The following is a 26,296-nucleotide window of genomic DNA, read 5'->3' as shown; positions in this document are numbered from 1 at the left end:
GAGGGGGGTCTGCCTTTACCAGGGGGGGTGTGAATGCACACTCATTTGCATATATTTGGGAAACAGTGGAAGTTTGGAGCAAAAGCCCTAGGAGAAGAAATCTGTACCTAAAGAAGGAAATAGAAACCGGGGAGGGGCTGGGATGAAGACTGAAATTGTCCTAAATACATCCCGCCTACGTTCTGGGTAATTATACAACAAAATTAAATTTCCCAAAAAACAATCTCTAAAAATTAAAAGCAAAACAAAACCAATGAACCTCACCGTATATCGAATCGGTAGCATAACAATATGGAAAAGAGTCATCTGAAGTGAGTTTCAAACAGTGACTTTATTGTACTCTCCCGAGGGCTGTACCCTAAGGAACAGAACGGATCGCAGAAAGAGAGGTCTCTAATGACTCTCGGCGATCACACTGTTACTAATAATATTGGCAGTGTTATTCTAAAGCCACATTTATATAAAGACAAAATAAACACATAATTATTTTGTGCTTAGGAACCAAGTTGTCAGTGTGAGAAAAAGGAGACACATATGCAAAGTCAGGAAATTAAATAAAGCCGTGTAAGCCCACATTTGACAACTTGTTTGTATCTTTAAAAAGAGAACTTCCCAGCCTGTCTAACGAAAGCCCCCGAGACAAAGGCCAGTCCAAGTGCAGAGAGCTTTCCACCCCCCAGCACCAGTGCCATTTCCCATCCAAAGGACACAGGGACCCTCAGAGGGCAGGCCGCTGCCGGGGCCGGGCAGGGAGGCTGGACAACTGTAGACCGATGGCAAGGAAGAGGCCAGAGATTCCCCGTCATGCGGAAAGGCTCGGCGATCTGGTTGAAGAGGTTCCCACAAGCCAAAGACAGGGCAATTTAAGTGTTAATACAGCTTATACCTGCGGCCAATGGAAACATATAAAATGCATCCAAATTCCTGAGTTCACAACGGCTGGGGAAGCTCTCTGGCAGTCACTGGAGGAAGTGGGAAAACCAGGTCATTATTTTGAAAACTAGTAAATAAAGGCACAGACTCGAGCGTGTCCCCTGACTGTCCCTCCGCTCAAACTGCACGTCCCAGGGCCCAACAGTTGACGAGTAGATGCTTCTTTGGGCGGGGTGGGGGGAGCGTTCCGGCCAAGAAGTGCAGACGGGATGACAGGAATCTGTCACCACGTTCTGTCATTCCCTAATGAACTGCTGGGATGTGGGCAATAAATGACCTTGGCAGAGAACACCGCAGAGGAGACAGGCGGGTGCTACATTCCTCCTGACGGACAGACGGACGCCCGGGCACTGGCCACAGTTTGCAGGACGCGGGTCAGGTCAGCAAACGGGAACAATTTCACCACGGATGGCAGCAGAGGCCAGGCAGGGAGGCTCTGAAGGACAGAAGATCTGGTTTCAACAAACAAAATACCAAGAAAAGAGAGAGGAAGAGAGAGAGAAGGAGGGAGGGAGGGTCATCTATAAACTGAGAGATCCAGGAGAACCATTGCTTCTGTGTGTGGACCTTATCTTGAAATAATTTTAATAAAAAATCATTAACAAACCTTTATGGTGTAATCAGGGAAATTTGAACTCTGGACATTGAATAACATTAAGGAATTATGGTTCTTTCTTTCAGGTGGGAGAATGACGTCATGGTTGGACGTGTTTAAACGCCGGCATCTTTCAGAGACACACTCTGAAATGTTTGTAGATAAAAAATGAGTACTCTCTGTGTAGTGACACGGAAAATGTCCATAATTTATAGCTTTGAGTGAATGTAGCACGCTACAGATCAATGCATCGAATATGATCCAATTTGTTCTGTAAAGGAAAGAGTAGACTTGGGTGTCTACGTGCATCATGCTTGCGTATGCCTAGGGAAAGATCCGGAAGGACCGTGCAGGATGCTGGCACTGAGCACCGCGGAGAACCTAAGTGAAGAGGGGGAGGTGAGCCTCTTGCTACTTTCAGTAAAACTTTTCTTCGTGGGAAGGAATGAAATGTGCCGCCATCTTGCCAAGCCCAGTGAATCAACGGATGTGGGTATTGGTCACCCCAGCCACCAGGTCCCAGGGCCCCCGCGCAGTGGTCCCCCTCCTGGACCCTGCAGGATGTGGACACACCACAGCCAGAAAGTTCCTGCAGAAAAGAGAGAGAAGATGGGGCGCCTGGGTGTCTCAGTCGGTTGAGCATCTGACTTCGGCTCAGGTCATGATCTCATGGTTCGTGGGTTCGAGTCCTGCATTGGGCTCTGTGCTGACAGCTCGGTGCCTGGAGCCCACTTCGCATTCTGTGTCTCCCTCTCTCTCTGCCCCTCCCCCGCTCATGCTCTATCTCTCTCTCTCTCTCTCTGTCAAAAATAAACATTAAAAAAAAATTTTACAAAAAAAAGAGAGAGAGAGAGCCCTGAGACAAGGACATGCGGACCCTATTGGATATCTAATATTAAGTAGTTGTTGCTATTTAGGGGTGATAATGATGTCACAGTTGTGCGCTTGCTTTTTTTTTTAAGAATCTTTGGTTTTACAGGCACATATTGAACCAGGCAGGGATAAAACAAGATGAAGTCTGGGATTTGCCTCTAAATAGTCAAGCAGCGTGGTGGGGGGTCCCGGCCCAGGCGATCCAGGATCTGGTGGCTGCGGGCACGGTTTATCACACGGTGTTCTCGACTGTAGTCTAGGGTCATTTTCCATGATGATTATAGCTATTATAACACTATCTACACTAATTCATAATTATTTTTAAAGGAGGGATCACGGGGAGGCATTGGAGGGACATCCAGTGGGATTGTCTGGGTCAAGGGGAGGTGCCAGAGTGACACCAGCAGTGGGATTAGCTGGCCAGCCAGACACGCTACTCTCTCAGCATCCTGCTCCCCGTTCCGACAGTGAAGGAGACAACCCAGCTTTGGGGGCATCTGTGAGGGTGAGGGGGTGGGGCACAGGATGTGAAATGCTCAGGACCTCACACAGAGCCACAAGTCAGTAGACAGCAACGTTAGGAAAACTCCGGAACACTCAGGCCAACTGCAGAGGAAGCGGGAGAGGGCACGGGGGTCAGGCAGACTGGAAAAGCCCCCTGAAAGCTGGAGGATTTCCACCCCCTGGGAACCGGGCTAGTCTTGCGAGCTCAGAAGCCAGCCTCCTGTCCTAATGTGTCCTCCACCTGTGGGGCAGATTGCCTGGCACCTTCCCAGACTCCCTGCTCTCCCACATCTGGGCCACGAAGGACAGGCTGCAGTTGAGGCTTTCCTGGCACTCCTAGTGAGACTTGCAGTCCTGGGCCCACTAACCTCCCACCATCAGACAGAAAGTGAGTCCAGAAAAAGCTAGAAGACACCACCACCTCCAGGAAGCTCCCTTGTTCCTCCCTCCAGCTGGGCCGAGGGTCCCCTCCTCTGCCAAGCCCCACTGCTCACACAGGCTTCCTGCTGTTGGGGCTAGGCTGGACCCAGCCTCTTTGGCTCCCTGATTCATGCACCCCACCTGCCCTGGGCTCTGAGCCCCTGCCCAGCGCACTCCCCCACCCCCACCCTCTAAGCCCATCTTTGCTTGGCCTGGGCAAGGTCCAGGCTGTGGCACAGCCACCATCACCTATCACAGGGGAACCCACCCCACTCCATCATCAGCTCCCCCATCCTTCATCCACAAAGCCTCACTGGGGGCTCTGGAATCTTCCCCAGAAGCTGCCCTGAAGGGTAGGGTGGCATCTTGGGGGCATTAGGCCAGCGAGAGGTAGGGTAGGAGGGAGCTGGTGGATGCCTTTGTGCACCTTCCTCCTGTGGCACCAGCTCTGATGCATGCTGAGGCCTCTTTCCTGGAGGTGACTTTTGTGGGGGACCCGCAGCTTCCCTGCTCACCCTCCTCGCCTCCCCTTCCTCTCACTCTGGGTGGCCTGGGGTTGCAGCCTGAGGAAGCCTGGGCAGTTTGGGCATCCAAGCCTGTGGGCCCCCACACCACACTCGGTCAGCATCAGTTCAATGGGAATGAACAAAGTCCTTGCCCGTGGGCCCAAGAGTGTCACCTCACTGGCACTCTGTCCGCAGAACAGAGGTGGCCCACAGAAAGAGGGGAGCCCTTGGGCCTCCACTGAGGCTGAGGATTGAGACCACATGACTTGTCATCTTTTCTCCTCTTATTACAAATTAGACAGAAATGCAGACGTTTTCCACCTCCAGGAAGGCTGGCACCATTCCCCCGTCTCTACCACGAGCGACTTAGTTATCTACGCTGGCGGACGTGCTTGACGCAGTTCTGGTGGCCTCCTGGCCCAGTAGCCACCCAGAGTGAATCACCTGGTAGGTGGCCATCCAGCTGCTCCAAAGGAGGAGGATGAGACACACTCTTGCTGAGGGGGTTAACCCTCGATGGGAGAGACCTCAGGTCTCTGGGGACAGTTCCTTTCCTGTCTCGTCTCCCGTGGGATCCTGCGCTTCCCGCCCGCCACAACCCCGTCACCACCAGTTGTTCTTCTCCAGCTGTGTCCCTCCTGCACCGGCCTGGAGGGTCCTGGGAGCTGGGCTGAACGTTCCAGAAGTCAGCACTGGTGAATTTATGGTGACTTACTTACTGCCCGGCAACAGAGAGAGCATCCTGGAGGTGCCGCTGTCCTTGGTGCTGACAGGCATCTGCTCTCCCAGCCCTCCCAGGACATGCTGCCCCTCGGACCTAAGACGGGGCATCTTCCCCTTCCTCAACTCTGTGTCTGCACAACGTGCATGTGGTCAGGTCCCGTGGCCCCTAAGGACAGAAGAGCCATGCCCACGCCCTTCCCCACAGCTCTCCAGAGGCTCAGGCCAAATGAAGTCCCCTTCCTTGCTCTCAGTTTTGTGCTAGAAACCGCACCTTGCCGGCCCACCTTCCTGGGCTGCCTTCCAGTCTGGGCTTCACCCCTGCAAGTCTCCTCCAGGCCATCTCTCACCCGCCGTACTTCAGGTCCAGGTCCCCAGGCTCAGGTGATGGCCAGGCGAGGGGATGGGTGCACAGAGGACCATTGCGTGCTCTGTGTTACAGCACACAAAGCAGTCTCCCAAAGAGAAAGCGAGTCAAAGTTGCAAGGGTGTCATTCTTGGCTGAGCCCTAGCTACAGCGGAGCGAGGGGTAGGAGTCCCGTTCCCGGGCACTGACACCCCGTCTCTGCTGGCCCTGGCAAAGTCACACGACCGTCTTCTTGTCCCCACTTTACGGACGAGGAAGGTGAGCCTCAGAGAGACTCAGCACCTTGCCTAAGTGAGCAGGACACCAACACAGCTCACTCCGGCAGCAGGTGCCAGATGCACGCTCCACCCTGCCACTTCGATCTGGAGCCACTCCTTCCGGAGCCACTCCCATGAAATGCAGGACCTGGCACCCTGGCTCCTCTCTGCGTGCTCAGACTGGACCCCCTGAATCGCGGAGATGATCTAATCCTACCTGCTCATCACCCTATAGGTGGAGAAACTGAGTCCAGAGAAAAGTGAAGACCTAACCCAGGCCTTCTGACTCTGGGTCCCCATCCTTTGAAAGAGGCCATCTTGGATACTGCTTCCCACCCTCTGTCTGGCCTGCTTCCCCATCTGTAAAATGGGTCTGTTAGGCCAGCCCCACAGAGCTGCCGGGAGCCCTGCATGCGTCGGGCATGCTCAGTGTCTAGAACAGTGCCTGGCCATGAGTGGGCCATCGGTGAACGAGGTCCTGCCTCTGCCCACGCCAGCCACATGGCTCTGGGGCTGCAGCCTGAGGAAGAAAGGGGTGGCCGTGCGGCAGAAAAGTCCCACCGCCAAGGGCTTTGCCGGCCTGAAAGGCTGTGTGTTCTTCTGCAAAGACAAGATCTGCTGGGTTATTAAGCACACACAGACGCAGAGACTGCTGCCAGGAGATAAGGGAATCTTCCATCAGGACGGCCGTGCCAGGGAGTTTTCATCTCTCTCTCTCTCTTTTTTTTCTTCCTCCCTCAACTTGGATTTTTCAAGCTTAGAAGTGACTGCTCTAATCGAACCAAGAGACCAGCAGCAGGAGGCAGATTTGCTCACAGAAAATGGAAAGGTTAAAAAAAGGGGGGGGGCGAGGCAGTGGGTGTGGGGGGCTTATTCCAGACACAGCATCAAATCTCCGGGATGGATAGAGATGAGATGGTCCCAGCCCCCAACACGGCCAAAACTTTAGAGTAGAGGTGCGGCCTTCCCTTCAGACACCTCTGATGTGTGGTGAGGACAGGAGCCGCCCTCAGGAGAAACCCGGTCCCACGGCAGAGACAGACACACCTGGGGAGATTCCGGTCTGCTGCGGCCACGCGGCCCCGCCCTGGTGACACGGTGCCCGGGAAACTCCAATGTGCTGCTGGATATGTGGCCCGCACACCGGGGAAACGGGGGCCTGCTGACTGTGCGCCCTCACCCAGACACGCCGCTGCCTGGCCATCCTTCCAGGCCCTCCCAGCCTGCAGCCACAGAGCAACCCCCACCTGAGTCCCTGCTGGAGCCCAGGCAGGGTGTGGGGACGTGCCCCCCCCCAACTCCCCCACCCCCACAGCAGTCCTGGCGGCTGCCAGGGGACCCTGGCCCTGCGCTCCAACAGAGCATCACCACCACCTCCCTACACAGGTGGGGGCAAGCTCTGCCCACCTCAGCTGGAGGCCAGACAACGCCCTGTCCCCAGAGAAACAAGCTGATTGCCTGGACTCGGCTCCACAGAAACAACTCCAATGTACACAAACTCGTTTCTGGAAACGTTTCCAAATGTGACCGGGGAGCTGTGATGACCTCTGAGCAGCACCCGGCCCCTGTTCTCACTATCTCTCTCCAGCAAACTCCTCTGCGTCTGGCACCTCAGAGCCTCCCCACATGCTGTTCCCCTGCCCAGAATAATTTTCCCTGCGTGCTTCATAGGGCACTGGCCCTGTACCCTCTTTTAAGTCTCTGCGTCCTTACCTCCTCTTCCAGGCAGCCCTCCCAAACCACCCTGTCTGGTGCTCCTGTCTCAGACCCTGCTGCTTCCTTGAACACTCAGGATGGCACATGTGGGTCTGTGCTCCTTCCCATCAACCAGAACACTGGCTATACAAAGGCAGGGGCTGTGTCTCTTATTCCTTAGGCTCTGGCCCACGGTAGGGGCCTCAAAAATATGTATCCAATGAGCAAATGCATGAGAATGCCAGTGAAATCCCTGTGTCACCGTCCCCTGCCCCTAACAGCACCCCCACTGGCTGTGAGCACCTCACAGACACCTTCGTGCCATGCCAAAGCCATGCCAGGAGCTGGCAGTTTCTGGGGCCTCCTCCCCCTGGTCACTGCCAGTTTTTGTCTCTCCAGCCCCATGGGAGGCTGGGGAATCATGGCCACAGTACTTTGCAGCCACTTCCATTAAGAGGAGGGGTCCGCTTCCCCACCCCTCGAGTCTGGGTTGACTGAGACTCACTCTGACCCACAGAACGTGGCAGGGGTGATGCTGTGTGAGTTCCAGAGCCCAGGCTTCAGGGGGATGGTGATGCCCACCGCCATCCTCCCGGCAGCCAGCACCAGGCAGGGAAGTGCCACGACCATTGTCCAAGGACAGCCACGTGGAGAGAGGTCACCCGAGCTGCCGGCCTGATTGTCACCACCAAGGCCCCACACTCATGGGTGAGGCCATCTGGGCATCCCGGCCCAAGCCGAGCTCCCAGCTGACCAATGCCCACCCCACAGGGAGCAGAAGAAAACCCAGCTGAGACAAGAAGCCTGAGAAATAATAAGTTCCTGCCATTTAAGCTGCCCAGTTTCAGCATGTTTCGGCCCGTGGCAGGAGAGAGACAGGAAGACACCTCCCGTCCCTCCCACAGCCCATTTCCGGATCCCAAGATGAGCCTCGAGGCTCTCCTACTTAAACCTGTACGCCCCGCCCCAAGAGCCACGGTGAGGGGCGGCAGAGGACGGGAGGCTGGGGTTTGCACGTAACCTAAAAGGCACATAAAGGGACAAATGTGGAACCTGCCCTGCACGGCAGCTAAGGGCTCACCGCAGCACACCACCCCACCCCGGCTGGCTGTGGGCTTACCTCGCACCCAGGACAGGCTGCAGCGTCTGACCGCACCATGCCGCGTGCTGCCCTGTGAGCCCCTGTGCTGGACCCTTAGTTTTAGGTTTCCATGACGAGGCCTGGGAGGCAGGAAGTGCCTTGTCTCCCGGCATCCCAACCATGCCGTGTGTCCCCCAGAAACTTTACTCCAGGTGGCTGACCTCTGTCCACCCTCGTCACAACCCCCCCGTAGGCACAGAAGTCAGGGTGCCTCTGGCTGCAGGTGATATGAACCTAACCCGAACCCGCCTAAGACAAAAGGGGGCACCAGACGGGGCCCAGTCGGGACACAGAAAACACTTTTTCCAATGGAAGGACCCTAATGCCGAGAAGTGTTCACACGGGGGCTGGAAGAGCCCAGAAGCTGACCACCAGCTGGGGGGCCTGGTGACTGCCCCGAAATCAGCAACAGCGGGAAAGGCCACCTCGCCAAGCAGGATCGGGTAGGTGGGGCTCTCAGACCACGGGTGCAGACCACACCACACGGTGGGGCTGCCCACAGGCACCGGGCCTTGGTGGGGGCATCGGGCAGGCGCTGGAGTCAGCGGAGACCCCACCAGGGCAGCAAACCCGCAGCGAGAAGTACCAGGCATTTCCCTCCCTCTACCGGCCAGTGTCCCTGAAGGTCCCCAGTGGCCAAACCCGCAGCACTGTCACGAATGAAAACATCCAGCAGAGCCACAGTCCAGCGTGGGGCAGGTCCCCAAGAGAAAGGGGGACTCTGGGCAGACCCAGCAACGCCTGACCCCCACAGTGGCTTCCCGCGAGCTCAGCCCAAAGCCCAACGTCCTGAACATGCCCTTGGGCCCCGTGCTGTCAGCTCACATGCTCGGAGTTCCAGCCATGAAGGAAAGCTTCTGGTTCTTAAGCCTCTCACTTCCTTTGTGCCCCAGGGCCTTCGCCCATGCTGTTCCAGGCACCTGTGACATTCTGCCCTCATGTCTCCCGAGGACCCCTTCCCGTAACAGTCACTCTCCATGAGGCCTGCCCTGACCTCCCCATGGAAAGTCCGCCCTTCCCGCCCCCATACCCTGGGCTCCCCGGCGGGGCCCACTCGACAGCTGCAGTGTCCCCACAATGTGTACGCGTGAGCAGGTGTCTCCCTTTGCCAGACTGTAAGCCCCGCGAGCCAGGGCGGGTCACTGTCCACACAGGGCTGGTGCCAGAAGAGAGAGGCAAGGCCTGCTGGGGAGTTTTTGGTTTGGTCTTTGGGGGAATTCTCACAATGGAGAGCAAGGAAAAAGGGGAAGGTGTGTGCCTTCACCGTCACAGGCCGCCTCGCCCAGTCCTCCGGGGAGGGGGTGGGCATGATCTCCTGTAGCCACTTTGTTCAGTAAATGGGGCAGGACTGCCCCTGTGTGGAGTGGGCTCCGTGGAGCAAAAGGTGGTGAGCCCCCCATTGTGGCAGGCATTCAAGCCAAGGCTGCAGGCACACACAACACAGATGTCAAGGAATAGTCTCCAAGATTCCCTGGCTCTTGAAGGACTGCTTATGTATACCAGTGGCCACGCTCGGTGCCGGGGACAGGAGGAAGCACGCGAGGACAAGGGCGTGGGTGCCCGCCCAGCTCGGTGGGGGGCAGAGGGCCAAGCGCAGAGTCGCCGTGGACAGAGCAGGTCACGGGATGGGGCGTGTGGGGCCCCTGGTGCGAGGACCTAGGGCAGACGGAGAGACGCCTCCCTTTGCCCCCACGTCCCCCCCGGCCACCCCCTCGGTCGGCAGGCATCCACCTCCAGAAACAGCCCCCGCCCCACGGCCCAAGGCAGAGCCACCACAGGGAGCTAGCCAGACCACCACTGCCACCCAGAGGCTGTCCGGGAGCCAGGCCGCCGGCACGGGGTCAACCCTACAACCGGGCCAGCCAGGCCCACAGCTGGAGAGGGGGTGCCTGGTGAGGCCCAGCAGTTCCCTTCACAGGCTGGGGGCACTTCAGGTCAGGCCCAAGGCCCAGAGAGGGTGCAGAGTCCCCCTAGGACCCCGCGAGCCAGTTAAGAGAGGCCACAGTGGCAAGACCATCTGCCCACACACCACAAGAGACACCTGGGCTGAGGTAGGGGGTCTCCGGGGGCAAGGCCTGCTCCTCCCCGGGCCTCAGCAGGGTCACCTGGAAAGAGACCGAGCCTCGGACGCTCTGAAGGTTGTGCCAAGACCTGCGTCTCCTCGCCATTGTGCTTCCTGTCCTTGTTTCCTCCTCCATGCAGCCCACCTGGGCTGCATGCTGGCACGTGAACACCCACCCGGGCAATGGCAGTTCCCTCCTTGAACTGTTGCAAGTCCCGGCTTGTTTATCACATTTCTCCAGGGGGAAAAAAAGTGATAAAAGCAAAAGCATTAATCCATCCCTGACGCACAGGCTTGTGGGGTTGCTTTTCCAGGGACAGGAAGGCAAGAAGGAGTGGACGTGTCTTCCACAGCAGCCAGGCCCCTGGGGGACTCCTGGCTCCCTCCCAGCACCCCACCCTGCCCCAGCCGGCTCTCTGATCCCCACAAACCTCTAAACCTGCATGTCACAGTCAAGTCTGCTGCTCGGGAACAAGACTCGTCCCAACACCAGGCCGGGGGTCTGCTCCCCAGGGCCTGACAGCCTCCAGTGGCCTGGACCACTCCCCTTTTATTATAGACCCAGTGGAGGCCCAGGAAGGGTGGTCAGGCCAGATCCAGGCCTCCCTCAGGCCAGCGTCCCACAGGGAGGAAGGGGCACAGGGGTGGGGGGTCCTGGGGCCTCCGACAAGGCTCAGCTATGGCCCTTCGGAGGAGACTCACATCCAGCATTCCCCAAGAGGAGAGACAGTGAGGGATGTCCCCCTGTAGCCGCCACCACTGCCGGGCCCCCTTCAGGACTTGAGAGTCTCCCTCTCCTGCACCCCTGCTTCCTGGCTTACCAGCAGGGACCAGCACCCAGGAGTCCTCACTTCCCACCGCGGGTCTCAGCCGACCCATCGTCCCCCAGCACTTTGTCCTAAGTATAAAGTGATGAAAGGCATCTGTGCCGGGAGTCCACAGGGCCCCCTACCCGCACACCTCCAGGGGGACCACAGCAGGGCTGTGGCTGCTCAGACAACACTGTGGCTGGTGCAAAGTCAGGCACCGGGCAGGTGCTCACGAGCAGCCTCCCCCCTGTTGGAGGCCCAGGAGCCCTGGGGCTCAAGGGACCTGAGAAACCTTGGTAACGCAAGCCCTCCCACGCCTGCTTATCAAACAGGAAATTAAGGCCCCGGGTCCCTGGGACTCAGCCAGGGTGAGCCTTGGTCTCCTGGCCCATGACCTCTCCCAACAGACACGCGGGTCTCCGAGCCTGTGACTGTCCACACTGTGCCCTGGGCTCCAAGCAGGCTAGAGGGCCAGGGGCACAGGGACCCGGCTGGTGGGATCCACGTGCACTGCCCCAGCAGATCCATACAGGCTGGGAGGAGGTGACATGGGCCTCATCATGGATAGGACCACAGCAGGTGCAATTCTTGCCCTTACCCAACTTCCCTTCTTTTTACCCTCACGACCACCTTGGAAGGAGCAATACTGTCCCCATTTTACACAGGGGAACACTGAGGCCCAAAGTGACCCAACTTGCAAGAAGCAGAGCTGGGGAAGAGGTCCCAGCCAGCAGCCCCTAAACCCAAGCCATTAACACTGAGGACTCAGGTCTGCTCCAAGCACAGCAGTGCAGGTGCCCGGAGCCCCGCGGCCACGGCACGGATCACGGAGGCGGTGTCAGCGTTTCCCCTAACGCGTCCCGCTGACACCGTGCGGTTTGGGCAGCCTCCTCGTGATTGATGGAATGACGGCGGGCGGTGGGGAGAAAAGGCAGGTGCCAGGGCGAGAGAAGCCTCCTGTCGTGCATCCGGGGGAGTGTTGACACTTCAATTTTACCAAAATCAGAATAATAACATTCGTATTAGCCATGACTGACCACCACTGCCAGATGGTGGTTGTCTGGGGCCCCGGAGGGGGCTGTGTCCTCAGCCGAAAAGGTCATGTCGACAGACAGCCTCCTGCAGCACTTAAGTGACAACCTCAAAACGGGGCCGGGCACCTGTCCAAACCTGGCGGGGGAGCTGGCACGGACAGCCCCACTCCAGAAGGCTTCACAGCAGGGCCACCTGGCAGGCCTTCACCACAGGCCTGCTGAGCCACCGCCCCGGAGAAGGCCCCAAGTCTGGGGTGTGCAGGAGGGAGAAGGAAATGGGAGTCTGCCCCGGAGGCAGGGTGGGAGGAGGGGCGGAGGGGGCAGGAACACGCCTAGAATTCTGCCAACGCAAGGAACCCTAGGGGCTGATGACCCCAACCCCTTCATTTTGCAGACAGGGAACTGAAGATCAGACAGGGTGGGTGACTTGCCCAAGGTCACACAGTGACAGGGTGAAAATTAAGCCCAAGGCTTCTACCTGCCAGTCTGCAGTTCTGCCATGCATTTGACCCACCAAATATTTAGCTATTAGTAGGAGAGGAAGCCTAAAGTTTCAGCACTGCAAAAGCCACAGACATCATCTGTCCATTCACCCAAAATCCGTTCATCCAGTCATCCTCCCCTCCGTGCACCCACACATGTATGCATTCCTCCCTCCCTCCCTCCATCCAACCTCCCACCCACTCATCTATCCACCTACAATCTGTCCATTAACCCACCCACGCACCCATCCTCCCACAAGACCACCCATCTAGTCCCCCACCAACTTGTCCATCCAGCTATCCTTCAACCCGTCCATGTATCCATCCACCTGCCCACTCACAAATCCATCCATCCTCCTATACATTCATCTGTCCATCCACCCATTCATCCTCCCAAACTTCTACCCATCTATCTATCCATATACCTTTTCATCCACCCATATACCCACCCACCCATCTCCCACCCACTCACACCCAAACACATAGTTGTCTCTCCATTCATACACCTGTCCATCCATCCATCCACCTATCCATCCATCCACCTGTCCATCCATCCATCCATCCATCCAACCATCCATCCATCCACCTGTCTGTCCACCATCCATCCATCCATCCATCCATCCATCCATCCACCTGTTCATCCATCCACCTATCCATCCATCCATCCACCTGTTCATCCATCCACCTATCCATCCATTCATCCACCTGTCTGTCCATCCATCCACCTATCCATCCATCCATCCACCTGTCCATCCATCCATCCATCCACCTGTCTGTCCACCCATCCACCTATCCATCCATCCATCCACCTGTCTGTCCATCCATCCACCTGTCTGTCCATCCATCCACCTGTCCATCCATCCATCCATCCATCCATCCATCCATCCACCTGTCTGTCCATCCATCCACCTGTCTGTCCATCCATCCACCTATCCATCCATCCATCCACCTATCTGTCCATCCATCCACCTATCCATCCATCCATCCACCTGTCCATCCATCCATCCATCCATCCATCCTTCCATCCATCCATCCACTATCCATCCATCCATCCACCTATCCATCCATCCATCCATTTGTCCATCCATCCACCTGCCCATCGTCTCTCAGGCCCATCTATCCAAGAACACTGGCTGAATATGCACCTATGTGTTCCTGGTTCTGACTCACCTAGACTGTTACACGCTTCTAACTGGAAAAGACCCCACAACTTGTTTGACTCTGCCCATTACACACGTAGGAAAGCAGGGTTGGGAGGAAGGAGAAAGTAAGAGGGAGCCAAGTGGTTCTTAAGTGTGGTGACGCTCTCACCACCCCACCCCATCCCCTCTCATGTCTCTCTGTCCAGAGCCCATGATCAGCACTTGTCAAGTACCACACCAGGATTTCACCTGCCAAGGTGGTGGCACAAGTCCTGGACGTCTTCTTCTCCCCACACCCCAGGTTGTAGGTAAAAATAAGACAGCTTGGACTCTGCTCTCACCCAACAGGATGGTAAGGAGCAGACAGGCCAACCTGTGTGATCCTCCCAGTGTGGTGCATGTGGGTGACCTATGTGTGGCGCCCTGGGTCCTCATTCAGTCTGCACTGCTCCCGTCCCTGGACCTCAGTCTGTCCATCTGTGCAATGGGTTGCTAAGACCAGATGGTGTCCCCAGCCCAGGATTGCCCAGAGCAGCCCGGTGAGGGGAGGGGAGGGGAAGGCACTGACGAGGGGAGAGGGTCAGTAGCAAAGGGAGGTGGGGACAGAGTCCACGCATCGCCCCTGCAGAGCGGGAAACTGGGGCCTGCAGGATGTGCTATCAGTCAGCCTTGCTCTGGGCCCACGTCCTGGAGCCTGGAACCCACTCCTCGCCTCCCCGATGACTCATGCTGGCAACACCTGATGAGTCACTGCCCTGGCAAATGGGGGGCACCGCTCCCGTCGCCCCCACACTGACAACTCAGCCTGCCCAGGATACAGTCTGAGCAAGAGCATCCAGCCCGGCCGCGCCCCGGAGGAGCACCCTCCTGCTGGTGGGCGCAGTTCAGTGTCGAGGGCCCTGGAGCCCTGCCCACTCGAGGAGCAGCCCCTCCCTCGGCCCACCTTGACAAATGAGGCCCCGAGGCCCAGAGAAGTGGCCGGCTCACCCAGAGCCACACAGCTCACAAGGGCCAGTGCCTTCAGCAGGACTTGTCTGCCCGCCGGCCACTCTTCGGTCTCCACCAGCATAGGTTTATGCCTCCGATGGTCCCCCCAGGGCTGGGTAGGGCTTACCTCCTGCCACACCCATGCCCCCGCCTCTGGGTGCTGACTCCCACCATCAGCCTCGCCCACCCAGAGGGAAGAGGCTCAGCCTACATGAGACTCAGGCCCCCAACAGCCCCGGGCCGGCATTCTGGGCCCGGACAAAGGAGGTGGATGGAGGGACGACAGGCTGGCCCCGGCCCTTGGAACCAGAGCCTGCTTGACACCTCCTTCCCTGACACTGGGAGATTGTGCTGCACAGAAGGTCAGGGCCATGAACTTGCAGGTGCTGGGACACCAGGGACCCAAGTCAGCCCTCTGTGGGGTCCAGGCACTGAGATCAAGACCCAGGACCTCATGGGAGGCACGGTGCCATAAAGGCACAGGAGGGGTGCCAGGCCCCCTGGACACATGAAGGACAGCACAGTGGCTCGCCCCACCACAGGCAGAAAGAGCGTCCTTCATCAGGATCTGCTCCCGGTCTCAGGAACACCGAAGCATCAGGCCAGCACCCTGGGAGCTGTCACCAAGGCTCTTACAACCGCGTGGACTCTGGGACAGGCAGCTGGAGCCAGGTGGAGACGCATCTGGCAAGTAGGAGGCCCCCGAGAAAGCCCTTGGGACCAAGGAAGTCAGCAGACCCATCCCTGAGCAGGGCCAGTGCCCAGCTCATGCTGGGAAGCTCCTGAGTCCCCCAGCTGGGAAGCAATGTCCCTAAGGCTGCCATGCGGACTGGGAGGTGACCCCAGGCACCAAAGCTCCTGGAAGACATGGCGGCCAGCTCAGGGGGAGGAGACAGCAGGTCAAAGGGAGGAGGAAGCCCTGGCCTGCCTGGAGGGCCGACAGCATCAGTTGCCCAAGGGAGCAGCCCCAGCCGGGGGACTGGATCCAGTCCAGGCTGCGGAAGTGTGGCAATGCGCCAGACAGAGGTCCAGGGAACAGCTGTGCGCAAAGCCCTCTGGCGGGGGGTCCCCACATGCTGGCTGGTGGGACCCGGCAGCGACGGACCGAGAGGCAGCGTCCTTGCTGGGGGAGCCCTCGCAGCCCCTTTATAGACCCCTCCCATGGGAAGACTTCCTCTGGGCAGGCACCAGCACCTCGTCCTCCCCCAGGCCGCGCCCAAGACCCAGATGTGATCAGAGGGCCCACACCAGTCCCTCACCAGTGGCCCTCCAAACAGACCTTGGCAGGACCCCTTATGAGCCCACCCAGGGCCAGGACATGAGCACCGAGGCCACGCAGCGATGAGGGGTGGGCACCCCAGAAGTCAACCCGGCCGGCAGTGGAGACAGCGTGGTCCCGGCTGCCTGTCATGTGGTGGCTTGCGATGCTCACGTGCAGGGAGGAGGGAGGTGAGACTGTGACCTCCCCCGGCCAAGGTCAAGGGCACAGGGCAGGGGCAGGGAGGGTGGAGTATACACCCTGTTCTGGCCTCCCCCGGCTCCCTCAATCGGCTTTATTATCTGAATCACAATATCAGGATTTTAATACTTAAAATGGATTCGAATTAGCGTAACTGGCCTTAAGTGGAAATAAATTAATGTTAGTGCATCAGAAGTTTCTCCAGACAATTAGAACCTGAACTAAATTGAATTAATATCTGATCTCTCCTCTTCTCGCCCGAGAACTTGCTTTCCAGAAGGGGTGGGCACTCGTGTGGCCGTGGGCAGCAGACACACCCCTTCCGGAGGGCGGCGCCCGGACCGGCCCACTGTGGGCTCTGGGGGACAGGGAGAGCAGGAGACAGAAGGGAAACTGAGGCGCGAAGGGGCAGTGTGGCCAGAGCTGGAAGAGGGAGGGAAGCAGGCTGACCACAGGCATCCAGGCGGTTGTGGACACCAGACAGGGCGGCCTGGGGGCCCTTCGCCGGGTGGGCCGGCCAAGTCACTGCTGTGGACACAGGGCTGATCTTTGGGTGCCGCAGACAGGCTTTGAGGGGTCACCAGGCACAGGTCTGAGCCAGATAGTTGCATCCACATCTAGCCTAACGCCCCTGACAATCTCCGATTGCAGGTGGAGGTGGCTGTGTCACACGTGGAGAAAACCGGGGGCCACGCCCAAGGTCACACAGGGTCAAATGGCCAGCAGGGACCCCATCCAGGGGCCCAGCCAGAAGGGGTGGAGCGTTCGGCCTTGGCTGGGGTGGAACGTTCTAGTGCTCTTCAGCAGCCGGTGGCGGGGCTGGGCCAGGCAGTGCTCAAGCTGCAAAGTCCCAGATGGAAAGACCTCAGCCCCTCCCCCAGGACTCCCCTCCCCCCCATATCCGTGGCCCCACTGAGAGCCCTTCCACCCCATCGGGGACCCCACGTGCCTGCGGCCCCCGCCTGGCCCGTTGCTCAGAAAGACTCTGTATACTCAGTGGGTCCACTGTCCTGCCCAAGGTCAGCGCTGAGCCTGGAGCCTGTGTCTTCTAGTTTGGTTCGATCAGGCCACAGGTTTTTGAGGCGCAGGGTTTTGAAGGACGAAGAAGGAAGGTGAGAAGACCGGAGACACTCTGGGGCACAGGGGGTGTGCGGGGAGCCCCCTGCTAGCCCGGCTGGACTACAAGGGCCCCAGAGGGCAGCCCCAAATCTCCACCCGGGTCGGTCCCAGGGCCACCAGCAGGACTCACTTTGCCCCATCCCTGCAGGGGTCTGGCGGGGAGGAGCACCACGTCTGGAGGGCCATGCAGGGACCCCCAAATCAGCCTTTCTGGCCACTGGTGGCACATCATTGGTGTGGGGATGGTCAGACTTCTGGGCGCCGGGGCCAGACCCCTGGTCCCCTCTGACCGGCCTTTATCAGAGAGACTCAGGGAGAAGCCAAGTCCACCCAGACCTTCACCACAAGGAGCTCTGGGGATTCTTCTCAGGCCTTGGGAGCTTCTCCCAGACCAGCCGTGGGCCACCTGCACCCGCCTGCCGCCCCCGACCATGAACGGAGCCTCACGCGGCCTGAGTCTGCCAGGCCCTCCCCTTCCAGGCTACCTGCACCCCCACTTTGCAGAGGAGGACATCTTGGGCTCAAAGAATGAGTCAGTGACTCAAGGTGACGCAGAGAAAAGCAGGGCCGGGCCTGAGCGGGGATCGTCGGTCGTCGGCTGTCCCCGCACGTCCTCTAGCTCTTCCCGGGGAAGCGGCTCCTGCAGAAGAGAGGCCGGGGCTACAAGGACCCTGGCCCTTCCAGGTTCCTCCAGGTGGAGACAATGGCCTGGCCCCTGCAGGGCCGGGCAGGGGTCGCTGGGGGCACCTGTTTTCTCCAAAGGCTGCTGGGGACATGAGGTGCAAAGGCTCCTTAAGAGCCCCTCACTGCACGGCAGTAAGACGCTCCCCAGAGAGGGCCCTTGGACCTACGCTGGTGTCACAGGCAGGAGGGAGCGGCAGGGCTCGCGCCCCCAGTGTCTCCGGTGGACACGATCTCCCGACAGCAAGGATGAACGGCACCCACGGCCCCTGAATGTCCTGGCCCCCTTCCACGGCCGTCCTAATGCTTTTGCTCAGGACCAGGGTTTTTTCGGTGGGCGTTTAGGAGAGAAATGTCACCTGGGAAGTTTCCTGCCCCAAACCACTTAATCTGGGTGCTTCTGGCCGCACGTCCCCATGCCTCATCTGCCCCAGCCCTGTCCCAGCCGGTTTGCCTCCAACTGCCCCTCGGATGCCCCCTCCACAGCATCACACCAAGGGCCAGGGCGGCTCTGACCCTCTCCCCGGGGGACAGGACGGGGGGACCACAGAACAGTCACACAAGCCACGGTGCCGCGGCTGTGCCCCAAGCGGGCCAGCTGGGAACACTGTCCGTAGAGCATCACCTGTTAGCATATAATAGCATTCTGGCACTTTCCTCCTCGCGCTCTGCTAGGATCTGGAAGGGGCAGTGAGCTGGCTGCTTTGACTTAGCTTTCTTTGGGGCATGTAGGGTCTCAGAAATCCTGTCCTCCTGTCCGGCACGCCTGAACCAGAAGGCCCCCCACACACTCCACTTTGCCAAGCCGACAACGAGGGGCTGCTGGACCAGCGAGGGGCCACCCCTTGCTACCTGGGGACGACCCTGCAATCGGCACGTGTTCCTGACATCCGACCCCAGCTCCCGCGTGACAGCCGCCGCCAGGAGCCTTGCCACGGAGGCCCTTAGAGAGAGAGAGGGGGGCAGCGAGCTCTCCACATTCTGAAGGCTCCAGGAACCCGTCCTTGCTTGGAGAGAGGCCAGGACGTCAGGCTCAGCAGTTCTCGAAGAATCAGGTCGCAGAACCCGTGGGTCCCACTCCGCTCACTGGCTGCCTGACCTTGGGCCAGTCACTTCCCCTCCCTGGACCTCGGCAGCCCGAGTTCTAATGGCACTGCTGACGCAGGCCGCGGGCATAGCACTTCCTCAAGGACCCACGTCAGCGCAGTAAAGCACCTTGAACCTGGAAGGTTCTCAGTGAATGCCACCAACAGCACGTGTCAGGGATGCGCACATTAGACCAGTCACAGGGGCCCACCGCACACCTGTGGGAAGGACCGGGCTCCCGGGTCCCGACAACACCACGTGCTGGCGAGGACACGGAGCCGCCCGCTCGCCCCCGGCCCGTGGGGACACAGAGCGGCACGTGCTCTGGGAGGCGGCTTGGAAGCTTCTCACACACTAAACGCTCTCTTTCCGTCCGATCTGGCAGTCACGTTGCCTGATATTTACTCCAAGGAGTTGAAAATGATGTCCAGGGGCGTCTGGGTGGCTCAGTCGGTAAAGCGTCTGACTTCGGCTCAGGTCACGATCTCGCGGTCCGTGAGTTCGAGCCCCGCGTCGGGCTCTGGGCTGACGGCTCAGAGCCTGGAGCCTGTTTCAGATTCTGTGTCTCCCTCTCTCTCTGACCCTCCCCCGTTCACGCTCTGTCTCTCTCTGTCTCCAAAATAAATAAATGTTAAAAAAAAAAAAAAGAAAAGAAAATGATGTCCACACAACAACCTGCACACGGGTGTTCACAGCGGCTTCACCCAGAGCCCCCAAACCCTGGAACAGCCGAGGTGTCCGTCAGCAGGTGAATGGACAACCTGCGGTCCATCCAGACAACGGGATGTGGGTCGGCACTAAGTAGGAACGGGCTGTCGAGCCGTGAAAAGACCCGGAGGGACCCTAGATGCATATTACGAGGTAAAAGAAGCCAGTCCGAAGAGGCTACGCGCGGTACGATTCCAAGTCTGTGACATTCTGGAAAAGGCAAAACCGTGGAGACGGTAAAAGACGAGTGGGGGCCAGGGGTCGGGGCGACGGGAGGGACAGTCAGCACAGAGGGTTCAGGGCAGTGAAACTACTCCATGTGACTCTCGAGAATGGACACACGTCATTGCACATCTGTCCAAACCCGCAATGGTGCACGACAGCAAGATGACATGTAACATAAACTGTGGGCTTTGGGGACAGCGATGTGTCAAGTGCACTCTGGTGGGGATGTTGAAAGTGGGGGGCTGTGCTTGCTGGGACAGGGGCCCACGGGAACTTTCTGTACCTGCCCCCCAATCTTGCGGTGAGCCGAAAATGCCCTAAAAATTAGTCTACTTTTTTAAACATAAAAAAGACCCAGGTGCTGTTGGTCTGGTGGCCGGATGCAGGTACTGCTGGATCCAGGGATCCAACGGTGCCTCCACGCCCTCTCTGCTCGGCGGCTCACCTGCTGCTTCCTCGGGCTCCACGTGGCGGCAATGTGACCCCCGTCAGCTCAGCACGCGGCTTCCCAGACCCCCTCCAGGGGCAGCCGGGAGCCTCTCTAACTGTCCACGCAGGTCACGCATCCACACCTGCCCCGATCACGGGGCACGGGGCATTGGCTCTACCCTCCAGCTCTCCCTCGGGAGCACGTCCCCCTAAACGCAAGGCTAGCAGCGGCTAGGAGGGCTCCTCAAGGAAAACCCTGGGTCCTTTCTTACACAGAAGGAGAAAGAGGAACCAGACAAGAAACCAGCAACGCTCTGTCGCAGGGGAGGGCGCTGGAGGGCGGGGAGGGGTCAGCCAGGTGGAAGCGACCGTCTTCGTAGCCTGACCCCGGGAGAGGCTTCCCACGGCGAGCCGGGACCTCGTCTCCCGCCGCACTCACCACATCCTGCGCTGGGCAGCCGGGCCGGCCGCGACAGTCCAGAGGGCCGTGTCGAGAGTTCAGGCTTGGAAACTCGGGGAGGCTTCACTGGCCGGTCAGGTTCCCGTGGCCCAAAGATGCTCTGGAAGATAAGCGGGAGGGCAGGAGGCGGCCATGACCAAACGGTGTCCCTCCAGATCCACGTTGACGCCCTGACCCCCAAAGGGATGGTGTTTGGAGAAGGAGGTCATCAGGGTCACATGAGGTCGTGAGGGTGGGGCCCTCTGGACGGGACCACCAGGCAGCTGGCTTCCTCTGTCCCCACCACGTGAGCACGTGGCAAGAAGGTGGCCGTCTGCACACCAGGAAGGGACCTCACCAGGAACCGGATGCACCTGATCACGGGCCCCCCCCGCCCCCACCTCCAGAGCCTCGAGAGACAAATGCCCACCGTGTGAGCCCTCAGTCTGTGGAATCCATTGTGGGGGACCGAGCTGACCAGTGCGGGGGCTGATACAGCGTGACTAGTGGGGGTCGTGACCCCTGTCCAGGCCCCGTGCGGCCCCACCGGGGTCCTCCCAGGGCAGCCCAGCGTGCTCACCCGTCTACACCCACGAGTCAGGGTGGACCCCTCACCTGGGCAAGCTTCCGGGAACAGTGGGGGAGGTCCAGCTGTGAGCGAAGGCGCCTTGGGGTCTGGGGGGGGGTCATCCTGTCCCCAGTCTGGAGGGAGAAGCCCGGAGGCAGAGTCAGGCCCGCCCTCCCCGCTGCGGGGCCAGGATAAGCCCCACCCTCCAGGTGCCCAAGTAGGGAGCGCTGCGGGTGGGGACACAACTTTCCAACAAGCCACTAAGTGAAGCTCCTTCCCTTTATTCTCCAGCCTCAACAAGGACACCTCAGAACGCGGTAGAGGAACACGCTTCCCTTGAGTTCAAGGCCCCCGACGCCCAGGCTCTTCAGAAGTCCAACAAAGAACACGGGGCGTGGGGACGGGGGGAGGGGACCCCGCCTGCAGCTTCCCGCCCTGTCTTTCCCCCCGACGTACACCCATCCTCGCCGTGAGGGGCTTTGCGCAGGCCGGTGCACGGGCCCCAACCTGCGGGTCCAAGCTCGGTCCCCCTCCCCACAAACAGCTGCCCTTGGCCAGGGTGGGGGGGGGCACACTCATCCCTGGTCTGTCCCCCGACGCACACTTCAGGGCGCTGGTCTGCCCCCCAGTAGAGACCCAAGTAAACCCACCTGAGCCCCAGGCCAGGCTGGAGGCCGTTGGCATGGAAGGAGCGTGGTCTGAAACCATGAGGTTCACGTCCCACAGACTTCTCGGTTGGGGCCCCCTTCCTGGATCGAGGGCAGCAACAGTGCCAGCCCCTCGGGAAGCCCCCCCCACCCCGTTCCATCCAATTGTATTTTCAGGGCACCCACCACCCTGAGCACCTACTCGGTGCCCGCTGCACGCGGGACGGCGGGGACAAGGGTGGATCACAGGGCCTCTGGCCTCAGGAGACTCCCCCGGGTCTCAGCCTGTGGGTTTGCCTCAGGGATCGTGGGGGGCAGACTGAGGCACAGAGGCCGGCCCGCGCCCAGTCCTGTCCGTGCCACTTCCCTGAGCAGCTTCACTTACATCTCCCGTATGTTGGGTCCCATGCAAGATTCTGTTCCATAAAAAGACATTCCATTCGGTGCTTTATAGACGAGAAGCCACGCGGCAGCACGCACACGCGGCTAAGTGTGACAAGGCAGACGGAGCCAGAGACTCGGCGGGTGGCTGCGAGGCTCTGCTCTGTCTCGTGGCTCTGTCGGCGGGAGGGGCTCTGGGGCGGCCACTTTGCCAGACTCCTCTGTCTCCGTCCTCGCTGCACCCCCAGCAGGTGTTCAGAAACCGTGTTCAGAGGAGCGAAACCCCAGGGGCAAGGAATCCATCCGCCCAGCGGGGGGACCAGGGAGGAGGCGAGGCGGCAGGGGGACCTCCGTCCTAGGCTGGGGCTCAGCCCGAGGAGGCAGGACAAGGCCATGGCTCCAAGCGACAGGAGGCTGAGAGCCGAGGTGGTGACGCCTGACAAATGGCGAACAGCAGGGAATCAAGCACATCCCACCGGTCACTCCAGACCTCTGTGCACCCGCCGGGGTCTGGCGGGGGTGGGTCCCCTCCCTGTGGTCACCCAGGGACCCGTGCCACTGGGGGGGCTGCCACAGAGGAGGGAGAGGGAGAGTGTGGGGTCCCTGGGCCTTGGAGAGGGGCCGCAGAGAGGCTCACTGAGCACTTCTGGCCGCCGTGAAGGACGTCCCGCAGGGTCCAGGGAGGGCTGACAACCAGCCAGGGAGCATGGCGGGAAAATCCACACCTGATCCCTGAGGCGGGGGGTGCAGGGATTGGAGCTACTGCTGGCCGCTCCCCGCGATACACGGGGTCCCCGCACACGGACACGCGATGCAGAGACAAAGCCAATCCAGAGACCAAGCGTCTCTGCCTCGATGTCGTTAACTCTGGTTTCCGTTATTAACAGAAGCTCTGACATCTGCTTCTTGCTCCCAAAGAGAGTCCTACACCTCCCCGGGGCCTCTGCAGGGGGGCGTGAGCTGGGGGCCCTGAGGGCTGTGCCGGGGGCCCCCCACCAGCCCCTTCCCGCCTGTCTGGCCAACACCATTCACTCCGATTAGCCAGGGGCTCGGGACCCAGGGGGTAGAAAGGACCTCGGCATGACCACCAAGCACCCCAGGGACTTGAAGACATGCTGTGATGCCCCAGAGACTGACCTCTCATCTCCGTCTGCTGCTTTGGGGGGACACAGGCTGCAGGTGTCACAAGGCCCCTGGCCAGTAAAGACAGCCAGGAGAGACCCAGCCTGGGGCCAGTGGCTTTGTTCCCTTCTCTGGGACATGGTGGCTGCTTGCTCGACCCGGGGGCCCCGAGGGGACCCCTGGAGACAGGGCCAGTCTCCTGCAAGTGAAAGGGCAGCCTTTGCCTTTGGAGGGTGAGGGGGTTTTCCCGGAGTCCCTCTGTGCCCTGGGTCCACCCCCCCGGGCTGGCCGGCACTCCATTCCACGGGGGCTGCCCCCACCCTGTCTACGCAGGGCTCCGCTGTGAGTGGGAAACCATTTAGGATCCTTGTTTCAAATGTGTATTTCTAGCCATGTGAAGAGTTCCTATCACTCAGGGCATGACCACAGAAGAAACGGACTCACCGAGGAATCTCTCATCCGCTGAGGCACACGTTAGCGTTGCAATCGTACGCGGTCTTTAACCACGCATAGAGAAGACTGGCCACCAAAAGGGATGGAGAATCTTTACCCCTCGTCACGACGGGACGGTTGAAACCCGTGAGGACTGGGTTTGAACCCAGGGGCTCCTCTTACCGTCCTCCAGACTCTGTCCTGCTCTGTGGTCCTCGCTGACCGGTGGGGCGTGTGGGGAGGGGCGAGGCCCTTCTGCCGGACATTCTGCCCCATCGGCCTCCCCCACCTACAGCCCCACACACTTTTAGAGCTTAACGCAGACTCTGAAGCCTCTACGTGGTCTGACTCAAGTATGCCCACCCTCCGAGGGCGAAGGCTGAGGTATCTGGCTCCTCAAAGCAAAACTTTGCCGGCCTTGGGTCTGAGCCATGGTCAAACACGGAGCATGGCTGGTGACTGCTATGTCGCCACGCACCAGGAAGGGGCAAATCCCCGTGATCGCCCAATCCAACCCTCAGATTCAAGAACGAGATCAGAGAGGGCAGCCACATCCCCGCAGGCACACAGCGGACGATGCACCTCCACCGCGGAGCCAGCACGCGGCTCCCACCCAGGCTGGCTGCGGGGCAAGGCGGGGAGACAGAAAGGCGTGCCAGGAGTCGGGGTCACCTAGGCCTGCGACCCCAAGGTAGCAAGACATCTCTGTTCCAGTGGATTCAAAGGAGCCAGCGTACCGTGTGGTTAAGCCAAGTGACCAAAAGCAAAGACAAACACACCCAGAGCTACTGGGTTCCCGGAAGCACCTGGGAGAAGTGGCTCGGCCAAAGCAGATGGAAAATTCCGTCGCTGTTGGGCCACAAAGATTTCGAGGTCCTATTGTGAATCATTGCTACGGGGGAATATGCGTGAAATCCAGGCCCTGCCCACTCCCCTTGTGGGCGAGGGGAGACGAGGCCCCTCTCCCCATCCTCCTCCAGGTATCCCAAAGGAGGAGGAGCCAGGCTCACAGATTTAAGTAAAATGACAGGAATTTCACATTTGGGATTTCAGGTAACCAAGGAATGTGTTTAGTGTAAGTATGTCCCAAAAATCAAACAATAGGACAGTTCGCTGATCGTGTGCAGTCCAACAAGGCATCCGTATTTTACGCGGTGGCCCTAGCTGGAGCAGGTGTGGGCACCCAGGGCCCTCCCGGAAGCGACCCCGCCTGCAGCTCTGCATCCTTGGCCTCGGCGCTGGTGGGAAACGGGCCCTGGCCCTGTCCTCTGCCTGCAGACGCTTTTGTCGCTCGCGGCCTCCCCAGCTTCCCTTCCTGGCTCTCACCTGGCCCCCAGCGGGCATCGCCAGCCCTCAGGTTGAAGGGATGAAGAGTCAGACACCAGTGTCCGGCAGACACGGGGGTGGGCACCCGGCCGGGGCGGGGGCCGGGGGGTGGGCAGGACAGTCACGCAGCTGTCAGCCTGGTCCCCACCCCGCCCTGTCTCCTTGCTCCCTGTTCCCTGTGGAAGCCGCAGTGAGGAGCCCACCAGGAAAGGAGTGAGACGGGCAGGTGGGGTTCAGGCACCCCATCCCGGGGGCTAGCCTGGGGGTCCCCCCTCTCTCCCCATCTCCCCCAGCCACCCTGCCCTCCCCACCTGAACGTACCACTGTCTTCTGGCTCCAAGGCCTGGCAAGAGCTGCCTGTGGCCTGGCCAGCATCTCCACTGGCCAGCGGGGGGGGCCAGGAGGCCTTAACACCCCAACACTGGCTGGGGGACAACGTCTAGGCCAGTCCCGACCTCTCCCCCATCAGGACCAGAGGACGGGACGGCGGCTCCTTCCGGCACCGGCCTCAGGCAGAGGGTCGTCCTAAAGTGCCCCCTTGACAGGACTCCCCTGCTCAGCCCTCCACGACCACGAGCCCTCCCCCCACCCCGCCCACAACGGGACCCCTCCCACAGGACTGCAGAGTCCGCCTCCCGGGGCGGAAGTACCCCGCCGGCTCAGAAGCACAGTCCCTCCTGGTACCTCGAGGCTGCAGGTGCGCTGACGCCCTGTGCTCCGTTCCTAATCAGACGTCAGGCCTCCCACCGCCGGGGAGGAAATCTCATGTTCTGAGCCGCGGGGATCCGGCCGCCCTGGTCTATTTTATGGCGGCGACACAGTCGAATGCAAGGAAGCAGAAGCAACGGGGGTTGAAAGAGTGGGAAGGCAGAGCCGGGAGAAACCACTGGAGTTTGGGAACTGGGCCAGGGGCAGGCAAGACGCAGGCTCCTGCTGGGAGAAACTGCCTCGTGGGCTCAGAGCAGCGGCTCGGACGACCCGCAACTCGGGCCCAGGCGGACCGGCCTCTCTGTCTGTCGGGAGGACAGACGGCCCACAGGCTGCAGCAGCCAGCGCAGGGCCTGGGCCTGGACCCCGTGTGGCTCCCTCCTGCGGGCCCGCTCCACCCCACCCCTGCTGGACTGCGTGAGGCTCCCTCCTGCGGACC

General features: G+C 59.9%; 1 long non-coding RNA gene across 2 annotated transcripts; it reads right to left on the bottom strand.

Moving 5' to 3' along the window:
* Window positions 1-371: 371 nt before the first annotated feature.
* Window positions 372-26,296, bottom strand: LOC144615055 (uncharacterized). Of its 2 annotated transcripts, none has more exons than XR_013553412.2 (4): window positions 25,834-26,296; window positions 21,289-21,375; window positions 20,674-20,794; window positions 372-1,385 (listed from the first exon to the last, which is right to left on the bottom strand). It is a non-coding gene; the product is annotated as an uncharacterized LOC144615055 (long non-coding RNA). The 2 variants fall into 2 exon arrangements; XR_013553411.2 differs by lacking the exon at window positions 372-1,385 and adding an exon at window positions 16,072-17,745 and having other exon boundaries at window positions 25,834-26,293.

The sequence above is a fragment of the Panthera onca genome, chromosome F2 (genome assembly GCF_046562875.1).
Source record: "Panthera onca isolate mPanOnc1 chromosome F2, mPanOnc1 haplotype 2, whole genome shotgun sequence".
In the NCBI taxonomy this organism is placed as follows: domain Eukaryota; kingdom Metazoa; phylum Chordata; class Mammalia; order Carnivora; family Felidae; genus Panthera; species Panthera onca.
Note: the sequence above shows the minus strand (reverse complement) of the source record. Positions and strands in the feature narration are given on the sequence as shown.